At 42.7% G+C, this 13,506-nt stretch overlaps 1 pseudogene; it reads right to left on the bottom strand.

Annotated features, from left to right (window-relative positions):
* Positions 1 to 410: 410 nt before the first annotated feature.
* On the bottom strand, positions 411 to 2,015 carry LOC133440794 (zinc finger BED domain-containing protein 5-like; annotated as a pseudogene).
* Positions 2,016 to 13,506: the final 11,491 nt, after the last annotated feature.

Raw genomic sequence — 13,506 nt, 5'->3', positions numbered from 1 at the left:
CACAGTGGTTCTCAAACTTTTTACACTTGGTACCACCTGAGAAAATAATTTGCTCTCCAAGTACCACCTAATGACCAACATTAAAGTACAGTAGCGGAGTAAGTCAAAGTTTTCATGAAAAACATTTTGAAAGTTTTATTTAACAAGTTTATTTAATATTGTTGACAACTGTAACAATCATACACAGATGGAACACTGTGTTTAAAATTGGAAAATTATAAACTACTGTACAAAATCTATCAAAATGCACTGCATATGAAAATGAAATAAACAATGTAATAAAATAAATATAAAACAAATCTTCAATGTTATTTGAAACTGTACTAAAAATGTAAATAAAACTGTGCTGTGCTGAAATGTTATAACTTTACTGACTTCACTTAAAAAAAAGACAAAAAAATAAAAACAGGCTATGCCTGACTACAGTTCTTGCTGTTTCTCAGCTTTAGTGACTCCTTTCTGAAACAGAGACAAACACAAACACAAACACAGAGACAGAACAATAAGATTTAAGAATAAAAAGTGTGGAAAAGCATTCAGAATAAGAGTTCCAATTAAACATCCACAGATATGATGACCACTTACATGAGCTTAATGTGATGGGTGTGCTTGCCTCTGTGAACACAGTCGGGGAATGTCTGGGTCAATGGAGGTCAGCTTCAGTCTCAGGTTGGGCTCAGCCTCCACTCTGCTTCTGTACTTTGTTTTTATGACAACAAGTGAAGAGAAGCCTTTCTCACACAGGTAGGTGGTTGCAAAGGGAAGGAGAGTGCGCACTGCTTTGTCAGAAAGCACAGGGTACTCACTGTACTGCTTTATCCAAAAGTCCAACAACGTTTGCTCTTTGAAAGAAGCCTTCAGTGTTTCATCACAAGATAGTTCTATCAAACTCTCCTGCTCAACAGCATTTAAGTCCCCTGAGACCATGTGGGTAATGTCAATGGTGAAGGGATTTCTCATCCAGCTGCCAGCTCCATCTTTGTGCAGCCCTGGGAAATACTTGCAGAACTGTTCTCTGAGTGAGGCAAGGTGTGCAGCGATGTTCTCCCTCACTCCATCTTCAAGCATCAGGTCATTTTCTGACAAAAAACTCTCCAACGCAGGGAAAGCTGAGACATCACCTGCTCTGACTTTGATTTCAAATAACTCAAGTTTTTTTATCAGTGCATTGATTTTGTCCTGCACACCAAAAACATTTACAGAGTAGTACTGTAGTCCCAAGTTGAGTTCATTTAAACGAGAGAAAATGTCTGACAGGTAGGCCAACTGGCAGAGCCACACTGGTTCCTCAAAAAGGTCTGCGAAGGGGGAGGTTGTTCCTTGCAAGAACAGATACACCTCTCTGTGTAGTTCAAACAGCCTCGAAAGCACCTTCCCCCTTGAGAGCCATCTTACTTCAGTATGAAGTAAAAGCTGGACATGCTCACTTCCCATCTCCTCACAGAGCACGTGAAATAACCGAGCATTCATTGGTCTGGCCTTGATGAAGTTCACCGTTTTTACAGCTGAATCCAGCACAGACTTAAGCTCTTCAAGCATCCTCTTCACTGCCAGCGCCTCACGATGGATGCTGCAGTGAGTCCAGCGCATCTCGGGCGCCACCTCTCGGATGCGAGCCACTACCCCGCTATTACGGCCAGTCATTGCTCTTGCTCCATCCGTACACACACCCACACACCTTTTCCAGTCCAGTCCGTTCTCTTGCATGAACTCATTTAGTAGTTGGAATATTTGGTCTGCTGTAGTTCTGGTCTGAAGTGGTTGACAAAACAACAAATCCTCCGTAGCTGCACCGTCATTTTCATATCGCACGTAAACCAATAATTGTGCTAAATCTGCGACGTCTGTTGTCTCATCAAGCTGTATGGAAAAATATCGGCTTTTTTAACGCGTTCAATCAGTGTGTTTTTAACATCGTTGGCCATGTCTGTTATTCTTCTTGATACTGTGTCGTTTGAAAGCGGCACGAAGTTTAACTTCTTGGCAGCATCTTCTCCACACATGATCTTTGTCATCTCTTTGGCTAATGGTAAACACAGCTCTTCTCCAATTGTGTGAGGCTTACCGGCTCTGGCGATCTGGAGGCTGGCACGATATGATGCTTCCTGTGCTTTGCTTGTGGGTGTACCATAGGACTGAATCGCGGACTTTGACTGCTTCAGTCCTTCACGTTTTCGTAAAAAAAAACTCACTGGTTTGTCCGCAAGTGCCGGGTGTTTGGTTGTTAGATGCCGGGTGAGATGCGAGGGTTTCATTGATTCATTGGACAGCAGGTCACCACACAGCACACACTGCGGTCTGGGCTCTTCCTCTGTTCCGCTACAAATAAATCCAAATTTGATGTAGTTCTCGTCATATCTCCTTACTGTTTTTTGTCGTTTTTTGGTAGGCCTAACAGTAGCAGGTGTTGTGGGGCGGCTGGTACTGGCGTCACTGTTCGCGCTTGTGCTAGGCTCACACACGTCCTCCTCTTCGGTTCTTGTTGTCTCCTGTTGCACATCTGTTTTTGTTGATTTAAGCCACGACAATAGTTTTGTTGAACGCTTCATTTTTAAAATCCTTGTTATCGTCTGCAGCGGCGGGAATATTGCTGGAAGGTCTGCTCTCCCCCGCCCAATGAATCCCCCAGTGTCATGTGGTTTCTGTGAGCCGTTTGGATTGGTGCATTTTCTTTACGTCACCAAAATGCAAACCACGCCCTCGGTCTCCTCCGCTGCTGAAACCACGCCCACAACCAGCTCTCTCCGCTGCTGGAGCGGTCCTTCCTTCAGCCAGTCGGATGCGGCGCCGCGGCGGAGCGGATCCGGGTTAAATCATCCAGGTTCCCGAGTGGTTTGGGAGCTGGGTCCTCGGGGGTCTGTCCCAGGCTGGACCAGCTTCATCCTCCGAGATTTTCAGGCAAATCTGTCGGTTTGATCCCCGGTAACGGGCGATGCGCCGCGGATGCGCTCCGGAGCCGATCTGTGCACCCGCCGCGGGGCTGCGGCGCCCGTCGCGCAGCATCCGCCGGGCAGATCCGGCTGAAATTGCGCTGGTCGGTCCCCGGGAGTCCCTGCTACCAGTCCAGGCCGGTTCCTGCGGCCCCGGCCGGTCGGAACCGGTCAGATTCCCCCGTTAAAGCCGCAATGATGCGCACTGCTCCAGCAGCGCTGCTCCCGGGTGCCCGGCGTGGCTCCGGGGCCAGCGTTCAGCATCTGCCGGGTAGATCCGGCTTAAATAGTGCATAAATGTTATTTATATACAACTCATATTTTATTTTTTTAACAATAAAGTTTCCATTTGTGAAAATTCAGCTTTCACCTTTTAAATTATTAATTTTTTTTTTTAGTATAAGTGATTTTTTTGCGTGCCGTACCACTAGAGGGAGCCCGCGTACCACAGTTTGAGAAAGGCTGTTCTAGCATACAGTGATGCAGACTGGGCGGCAGACCAGAACGACAGACGTAGTATGACTGGTTACTGTTTCAGTTTATCTAAGACAGGACCCATTATTTCCTGGAAGAGTAAGAAACAACACACTGTTGCTCTATCCACATGTGAAGCAGAATACATGGCTTTAGCTGCAACAACACAGGAAAGCTTGTATCTTGTAAATTTGATGAATGAGATGGACAATCACTGTAAATATGCACCTGTGACAGTTTATGAGGACAATCAAGGCACGATCGCACTTTCTAAGGACCCTGTCTGTCGTCAGCGATGTAAACACATTGATATCAGGTATCACTTTATCAGATCTGCACTTGTCGATGGAAAAGTGACCGTTGTGTTTTGTCCAACAGAAGATATGGTGGCAGACATTTTCACAAAATCTGTAACCAAAGCCAGAATGGCTAAATTTGTATGTTTCATTTTTGGTGTTTGAAATGATGGCTGTTATGTGATATGTGCTGGCAACCTAAGAACAAGTGGGGGTGTTGGATGTTTTTGTTTATGTTCTTGTATTGACCACACTAAACGGAAGTGGGCGGAGTCACACAGGTGTTTTTGATTTGTGATTGTCAATAAATGACTTCGGCTTGCCGGCTCCAAGTGTGAGAGCAGCAGCATGTGCCAGTCAAACGAAGTGGATGTTTGTGACTGAGTTATTTCCTCCGTTATGGTTTCCTATCGGCATTCCAGCCCTTAAACATGGCAGCGTCAACAACTAGTGTTAATGTTGTCACGTCTTTGAATTAGAAACGTAATTCTTGTCAGTTATGTGAAATAAGACCTGGAAACAGGCATTGTGGCATAGAATTGTCAAATTTACCTTACGAATAGTTACAGATTACTTTTGTAATCCTGTATTTGACCCGGTCTTTGAACGTTTTGACTGTATAGAAACGTAATTCTTGCCATTGTAAGAATGGTGTGAGTGTGAGTGTGTCTGGTTGTTTGTGGGGACTGCGGGTGGAAACTAGCATTTCTGCTAAAACCCGGTGTATTCATACTGCTTAATGTAGTGTGCATTAATATGCATTGTCCCGTCTAAATAAACTTTGACTTTGACCTGTTGGATCTACTGCCCTTACTTTTTAACAACTTATGCTTTTCATTATTTTACCTCTTTTCTTATCATTGTATTTCATTTTATTTGTTATTTACTGTTTAATTGTTTCTTGCCGCTTTTAATGTTGATGTAAAACACTTTGAATTACCTTGTGTTAAATTGTGCTATACAAATAAACTTTCTTTGCCTTCTGGGGAACAGGCCTGTCTTTTAGCCAAGAGTGTTGCAGGTCTAATACTAGCAAGAATGAAGACGCACCCGACCATGTCTCCTTTCTAGGGGTTGGTCCCGGACGAGCCCCGGCCCGTCTCCGTTTCCTTGCCTGGGCCGAGGCCGGAACCCAGGACTCGGCCCATGGGGGGACTTATTTTTATCTCTTTGTTCTCTATTATTTTAACTCTGCTATTGTTTACAGCATCTAAGTCTAAGCAGTACTTGTGATCACCCAATGGATGTTGCTTTACATTGATTGTGTGGTTTGTTTTTGTCACATATGTTAACTGTACACTGATGCTGATGCTTTTACACAAAGAAGTTCCTAACGGATAAATAAAGTTTATTTGATTGGTTGATTGCTGGGGACTCGTCCCAAGCCCAGGTCTCTGCTCAGGACTCGGTCCAGGACTCGGCCCGAGGTCGGCCCCCTGAACTCCGTCTCTGCATTGCCCTGGTAGCAAATTAATTCAGTGGGAGAACCTCCCGTCTTCTCATGTTGCTTTTTGCCTTATTTATTACTTTCTCGTAATCGGTATCAAGTACTTGTGTAGTTATGACACCCAGCTACCTAACGACACACGACTGTTCAGTTCTGAAGGCCACGTTCCTCAGATCATTGTCGTTTCAGGTTTACTGTCACTGATTCTGTTCCCCGACATTGAGCCGACCGTGTACGAGTGCAGGTACAGAAAGCAGCATATGTCGGTAGATAGCGCCACCTTATGGAATGAATAGTAAAAAGTTAAGGCTACAAAGCCTCCCCTCATTATCTTTCTTTTCTTTGTGATCTCTCTCGAATCTTTTGATTTCTTGTTCCAAATCTATTTGTCTTGCAAGCTTCTGTTTCTTTAATTTGGACCCAACTGAAACGACTGACTGTAGCTGTGTCCCCATAACACCAGAGGGAGACATTTCCTTCATACCAGAGAAGTATTCACTCACTGCATTTTCCATTTCTCCTTTAACAGCGGGATCCCTTAAAAGGGAAAGTTTAAGTCTCAGGTGTCTCTGTGATGTCTCTGTTGTGTCTAAAGTATGTTTCGGTATCTCTGGTGTGCCTCGGGCGGGGTCTCTGGTGTGTCTCAGGTGTGTTTGGGTGTTTCTAAAGTGTGTCTAGGGTGTCTGTAAGTCGTATTTAGGGTGTGTCTCTAGTTTTTTTCGGGTGTCTGTGGTGTTTGTAATGCGTGTTCTGGGTATGTCTAGACTGTCTCAGGTGTGCTTCAGTTGGTTGTAGGTGTTAATCAGGTGTTGAAGTGTGTCTAGTGTTTGTCTCTGGTGTTTCTAAGGTTTGTCTCTGAACTGTCTAGGATATATCTCAGGTGTGTTAGGGTTTGTCTAGGGTATATTTCAAGCGTGTCTTCAGTTTGTCTCAGGTGTGTCCCTAGCGTGTCTTAGGTTTGCCTAGGGTGGGTCTTGGGTGTGTTTAAAGTGTGTCTCAGGTGTGTCTAGGGCAGGGGTGTCCAAAGTCAGTCCTCGAGGGCTGCTGTCCTGCATGTTTTAGGTGTGTCCCTGCTTCAGCACACCATGATAAAAGGAGCTGTGTCACCAACAGAGCTGTCCAGACCTTGATGAGCTGGTGACGACCTTTCATTAGAATCAGGTGTGACGATGCAGGGACACATCTAAAACCTGCAGGACAGCAGCCCTCGAGGACTGACTTTGGACACCCCTGGTCTAGGGTTTGTCTCAAGTGTGTCTAGGGTGTGCCTAATGTATATATCAGTGTTGTGCATGAACTCATTCATTTCTGTGAGAACGTTAAACTGAACAACATACTGTATTTGCAAATAAAGAACTTGAACTTGTTGATTCTGCAGATCAGGAACTGGAATCTGAACTGTTCAGATTATGTTTCAGCTTCACTGTTTAGGTCCAATTATCACGTTGTAACTGAAGCAGTCGTCCAACCTGCGTCCTCTCTGCTCAGTGGTGCAGAATAGAGCGTTGCTCAAAGGTCAGGGCAGCCTGAGGACCCGCCTCCTCGCCAGGACTCGTCAGGACCACTAACCCCCTCCCGCCCCCGAAGATTCTGGGAGTCAAACACAAACCAGCATCATCACTCACTACGTTTACATGCAGTCAAAATTCAGGTTATTGCTAATATTCCAGTTACTGGAACATTGGGAATAATGTGTATCCATGGTAACAGGGTTATCCCTGTATCCATGGATACAGGGATAACCCTGTATCCATGGTAACAGGGTTATCCCTGTATCCATGGTAACAGGGTTATCCCTGTATCCATGGCGATTAATCATTTAGACTATGACTATGTCCCTCGTATTTGTATTCGGTATGTTAACAATGGATTCTCATAGAAAGTGCCACACAAATTATTCACATTACATCCTCGGACATTCATTCAATGAAATATGTAAACACAAAAGATGTGAGTGCTTTATAGAATTCCTGGTCTCTGTAGTACAGCCATGAATGCTGACCTCAACGATAACCACCTCTCTGCATTTGCCGTTTTTGTTTTATTCATCTGATTGTCTTTCTATCTGCAATTGACAAATATGTCTTTAGGTTGGGTGGAGCATTGCAGGCCCCTCCCTGCCTTGACAATTTGCCGGTGATAGATGCCAGTGAGACTGTTCATGACATCCCGGATGTAGAGCCTCCATCAGTCGCCTTACCTCCTCTTCAACAGCCTGACTTTCCGGGTACTCTGGAAGTCATGACTGAAGATGACTTAATTGGGAAACGTGCCTCTATGATTTATGAAGACTGTTTGAAGCAGCTTGCAACATTCCTTGTGCTTCCGGTCCAAAAGTGCCCACACAGATGTGATGTCACCCAAGTGGAGTGTCAGTGTCGCCCTCCATTTGAAGTCTCCATTATCCGCAGGGGTACTGCAAGTATCATGGAATGGGTAGGTGTAATAATCCCACAACATTTCAAACAAGTGTAGATTATTCATGGGGAAACGGTAATGGGATGACAGTGGTTTTGTGAAAATCAGTTAAGCTTTGAGTTGTGGTCGCAATTCAATCTTTGTATTTGATAATGCTGAGTAGTTTTTGTGTCTCGTTTATTGTCAGACTTGTCCTGTTGGCCATACTGTGTGGAGATGGAGCTCACAGCCCCCTGTGAAGTACGGGATGCTGGCAGGGGACTTAATGTTGGCCACAAACATCCTTCTGTCAGGAAGCAATTACGCCAAAGTCGCACTTCTGTCTTCAGTCAGTACTTTTGCCCTGATGAATAATCAATATGGGGCGTACCCGGCAGAAATCCTAAATACTGGGAGGGGAAGATGCAAATTGCTCCATTTACCACGCGCAATGAGATCTACCAAGCCTGAAAGTAGTTGCGCGTATTGTGATTGCGTCTGTATTTAATACGTTCGAAAGGAAGGTGCTAATCTGCTGCTGCTGTTATTGTGGCAAGGAGGCGACATCCAAAATCAAAGAATACGCAGAGAGAGAGTCTTTATTCTGCTGCATGCTATTTTAAAAATGGTTGCACAATTTTATTAAAGGCCACTTTTTCTTTAGTTCTTTGCCTTATATCTTGCCACCTTCTCTTATTGTGCCCCCCTCCACTCGCCCACAAGCAGGCCAAGCCTTTGTGCCAAAACTTTGTATTTTATTGATTATTTATCTTATTGAACATGAAATCATCCTTCGTAAACATTACATTTAGTAATTCAGTTTAGTTACATTTAGTTAAAAACCCGTGCTTATTAATCACAAAACACAGGTTAAACATCATGACCAAATCCGCTCCGACCCGCTGTGTCAGGATCAGCGCAGACAGACTGCAGCTTCGCCTGAATTATGGTTCTGCGTTAAATCGACGGCGTAGGGTCGCGGTACGGTGTGCGTCGCCGCGTACCCTACGCCGTCGGTTCTGCGTTAGTGTAACGCGGAACCATAAATCAGCCTTTAGTGTGCGCTCTGTGCGCTGTTCTGAACACTTCTCTTCTCTTCTTTCGGCCATATGATGGTCCCGTCTGTCACACATTTACTGTCAGTGTTTGCTATATAATAACCGGCCGAGCACCGCCGGGTCACGCAAACCCGACCAATTCAATATTAAAATCAAATTCAGTCCTGTGGCCCGTTTTTCTATTTCGTATTTTTGATCTGTGCCTAAAATTGAAATATGAAAAACCAGACGTTTTTCCGTTTTTTGTCTTACCAACTGCATTTATTCTATCGCAGGTTTTCTCCGATATTGCGTTTCTTTTGGTAATGTTTAAATGTATTTGCTGTAGTTCATGAATGTGTTTATTTGCCTCTTCCACTAATATCTCTAACTCCAACTCATCAAATTTCATTTTGCGCTTGTGACTTGTGACTGTGCATTCCATCCAGACTCTCCATGGCGCAGAGTTTGCGCTCGCAAACCGTAAGACACGCAACACCTCATTTAAATACTGCTGTTTGCACCTGTTATCAATTGCGCACGCAATCTTAGTTGATCACCCGCAAACCACACAACAACAGCACGCGCAAACTTTTTCAGTGCACACGCAATTTAGTACTCTTTATTTAGGATCTTAGTAAATCGGGCCCTAAATCTTTTTGGAGGGGTATGTGTGTGTGTGTGTGGGGAGGGCATTACTGTACTAATTGTACATGTTATTTTTCCTAATCAGACAAAGGGAAGTACAAAGATCTTGGGCTACAGCACAGCTTGGATATGTGGCATGGGGCCAAGAATTTGCCGAAAAGGATCCATGCTGTAAGTTCAGCTGTTATTTCTTTGAGTTTATTTTCTGCTTGACAATCGACCCTAATCTGAGCTAATGACTACTGTATATCCCAGGCTTCACAGGTGAAGGGTCAGTCCAGTTTGAGCTGTTGGCTAAAAGATATTGTCAACCACTTTTGGTGGTGCTGCAAAACAGCTGATTCATACCAAGAGTTTCTTGTAAGTTGTTATTGTCCATGTTTCTGGGGGAAGTGAGTGAAAATGAAATAAGATTAACAGTAGAAAAACTCAAGAATAAAACATCAATCGATAGTGATGGATTAGACATGATTATAGTGAAGAAAACAATTGATTGTATACTCAAACCTTTAAGTTATATTTTCAATCTTTCTTTTCGTACAGGTATTTTTCCTGACAGAATGAAAACTGCAAAGGTTATTCCATTTTTTGAAAACAGGAGACAAACACAGTTTAACTAACTATAGGCCAGTGTCTCTGCTTTCACAATTTTCAAAAGTGCTTGAAAAAGTGTTTGTAAAAAAACTTGATAATTTTCTTGAAAAGAACAAACTGCTGAGTGAGAGTCAGTATGGGTTTCGAACAAACAGATCAACATCCTTAGCATTAATGAAAATAGTAGAAGAGATAACAACAGCAATTGAGTGTAAAAAATACACAGTAGGAATATTTCTTGATTTAAAAAAAGCATTTGACACGATAGATCACAATATTTTAGTTTCTAAATTGCAAATGTATGGGATGAGAGGTGTTGTTTTGAAATGGTTGTGCAGTTATTTGGAGAACAGACAACAGTATGTACAGTTTGCTGGTAATGATTCTGTGTGCAGGAAAATTGAGTGTGGTGTTCCCCAAGGTTCGGTCCTTGGACCTAAGCTCTTTATTTTATATGTTAATGACATATGTGAGGTATCAAAATTATTACAATTTGTTTTGTTTGCGGATGACACAAATCTTTTTAGTTCAGGAGAAAATTTGAAAACGTTGATGGACAGCATTGAAAAAGAAATGGTTAATTTGAAAAAATGGTTTGACAAGAATAAGTTATCACTTAATTTAAAAAAAACTAAGTTCATGGTATTTTCTAAACAGAAAGGGGATGAAAAGGTGTCTTTGTGTATCGATGGATCTGATATTGAAAGAGTGTATCAGTTTAGATTTTTGGGTGTAATTATTGATGAAAATCTCACATGGAAATCTCAGTTAAATTATGTTAAAACCAAGGTATCAAAGAATATTTTTGTTTTGAACAAAGTGAAATATGTTTTAGATTACAAGACAATGCGAATTTTGTATTGCTCCCTTATTTTGCCTTATTTTAGTTATTGTGTGGAAGTTTGGGGGAAATACATACACAACAAATATCAAGCCTTGGTTTATTTTACAGAAGAGAGCAGTACGGATCATACATAAAAAGCAGGCAAGAGAACACACCAATGGACTTTTCATTAATGCAGGATTAATTAAACTTAAAGACATTATTGAGTTACAGACTTTATTAGTTATGTTCAAGGCAAAAAGCAGAATATTGCCTGAAAATATACAACGTGTTTTTGTTTTTAGTTCGGAAGATAACAACCATAGGAGGAAATTTGATTTTAAACATCCGTTTGCACGCACCACTTTAAAACAAATGTGTATTTCAGTTTCTGGTGTAAAATTATGGAACTCCTTGGCAGCTGATTTGAAAGATTGTAGAAATATTCACCAGTTCAAAAAATTGTACAAAGACCATACAATTAGACAATATGAATGTAACGGGTAAAATATATTTTGTTGTTTCTGTTTTTATATTGTTGGTGAGTTAGTGTGTATGTTTTCTTATTTTTTTTGTTTTTTCATTATTCCTTTTTTTGGTATTATATAAGTATTGATTGTTGAACAGACGGACAGACCATCATTATATGAATTGTTTTATTTTTTTTTGAGAAAGGGGCTTGGCATATAAGGCTTTCTTCTTCTTGCCCCTTTTCCATCATGGAATGGAACATATGTGAACTATTCCCATGATATGGAATAAATAAAAAATGAAAAAATGAAATGAAATAGTTTGGAAAATAGTTGTCAATAATGTATGAAACTAACATGCAAGATGTTACCTTGATGTTGGATATTAGCTTATTGATTACCATAAGTACCTATCCAGAGGTGTCATTGTGGTCAATCAGATGAACCACTTACATTACTAACGATCATCATCATCATCAAATTGCCATGCTTTTTGTGTCCGTCCATTATATTTCTGTATTATTTTGTAGGAGCTGTGGCTTGGGCTCCTACACCATGTCACGAATGAACACAGGTGGGTACTGGGAGGCTGAAAGCATGCAGACTTGCAATCAGGGGGAACTCAAGGGTGGCTTGAGCGAGCCTCCATGGCACACGAGGCCCTGAAGAGTATTGTGCGAAGCAAGCGATGGCTCAAAGAAGTTCACAAATACCTGAACTTCAGGTAATTTAATGAGTGTGTACACATCAGAGCATGTGAGCGGAGCGGAGCGTGAGCGAGCGGGGGAGCGGAGCGGCGAATTTTAAAAGGAGCGCAGAGCGGGAGTTTTTTTTCTAGGATGATTCGGGTGGAGCGGGGCGTCATCCCGCTCCAGTTTCGCTCCATTACCCCTCAAATCTGATTTAAAAAAAACAACAAAAAAATATGAACAAAATTTACTCTTTCAAATTCGTATTACCTTCATTGTTTTGTCAGTTTAAACTGTATGTCTGAGGTAGTAGAAATGTTGGTTTGTGGTGTTGAAGTAATCTGGTTAAAACTTTCTAAAAAAACAAAGCATTAGTTCTATTGTTATCATTACTCTGTATATTGTATTTACTGGATAAATTAAAATATGCAAGACTTAAAACAAAGATGCCTGGTCTTTGTAAGAACATATTACACTAAATGTATATAATATTGTTTGAGTAATAAAATCATCCATTAAATTTTAATAAAAAAGGAAAAATATTTGCATATTAAATCGCAATATTGGGAAAAAAAAACGTAATTACATTATTTTCCATCATTCAGCCCTAACACAAACACGCTAAATATTGATACACAAATAAAGCATATTTTTCTGTTTTGTCAAAGTAATGTAGATTTTGATATATTTATCTTTCAGACTGAAACGGTCTCGATTTGAAAAGCTTCACCTTACTGAGGATTAAATCAGCCAAAATGGGGAACTTACCATCAGAACACAGCATGGGCAACAGCCTGAGATGTTGCATTTGTTCTAAAGTTCTACCTCCATGCCGCAGCTTCGATGATTATTACCAAGCACCGTGCAGACACCAGCCCTTTGAACATCGGCTCTGCGTCTACCGAGCCACTCTCTATCTTCTTATTCCTTCTCGTGAGCCAGATACTCATTTTGGCCTGCCCCAACAAGAAGTTAACCAGACATATATTCCTACGCCGTGCTGCAGCGTATCTGGGCCCAAAAATGAAAAGCTCCTCCTGGTATGTATGTCCTAGACCCCCCACCCACTGGTTCAGCAGACGGAAGAGAGGAGCCAGCCTGGGACAGCCAAGCCAGAGGTGATGTAAAGTCTCATCAGCCTGGCAGAACCCACACTGACTCCCCGATCCAGGATCCAGATGTGCCACATGTCTGTTCGTGGCCACGGCCCCATGCACCACCCTCCACTGGAGATCCGCACAGCGTTTCTCTATCGGGGGTTTGTACAGGGACTTCCAGCTGCCCCTGGGAGACGAACCCGGCGCCAACACACCCAGCCACCTTGACTCCCGGACACCAGCCAGCATCGCTCTGTTCAAAACTTTGACAGAAACCGCATACAGACTCTTCTTAGATGTATCGCTGAAGCCTGACAGCTCCGGCGTCCTGAAGGACAACAGGGCCCCGATAGCCCCCTCCTGCTCCTCCCCTGCAGCACGAATGAGCAGATCCGGAAAAGTCTGGGTATGATCGTCAACAGACTCCGCCCCCAAAGCTCTCCGAAAGGAGCCGGGAAGACCATTGGCCACTTCCTGCACCAGTCTCTCCATTAGCCGGGATGAATTAAACCCAGTGTCCTTGCACAATTGAGAAGCAGATTTCCACTGCCCCCCCGATCTCAGCCCTGCCAGCTTCGTCAGCCCGGCTGCTGTGAAGATCCTC

This window comes from Cololabis saira, chromosome 3, assembly GCF_033807715.1.
Source record: "Cololabis saira isolate AMF1-May2022 chromosome 3, fColSai1.1, whole genome shotgun sequence".
NCBI classification, from domain to species: domain Eukaryota; kingdom Metazoa; phylum Chordata; class Actinopteri; order Beloniformes; family Belonidae; genus Cololabis; species Cololabis saira.
This window is presented reverse-complemented; position numbering and strand designations above follow the sequence as displayed.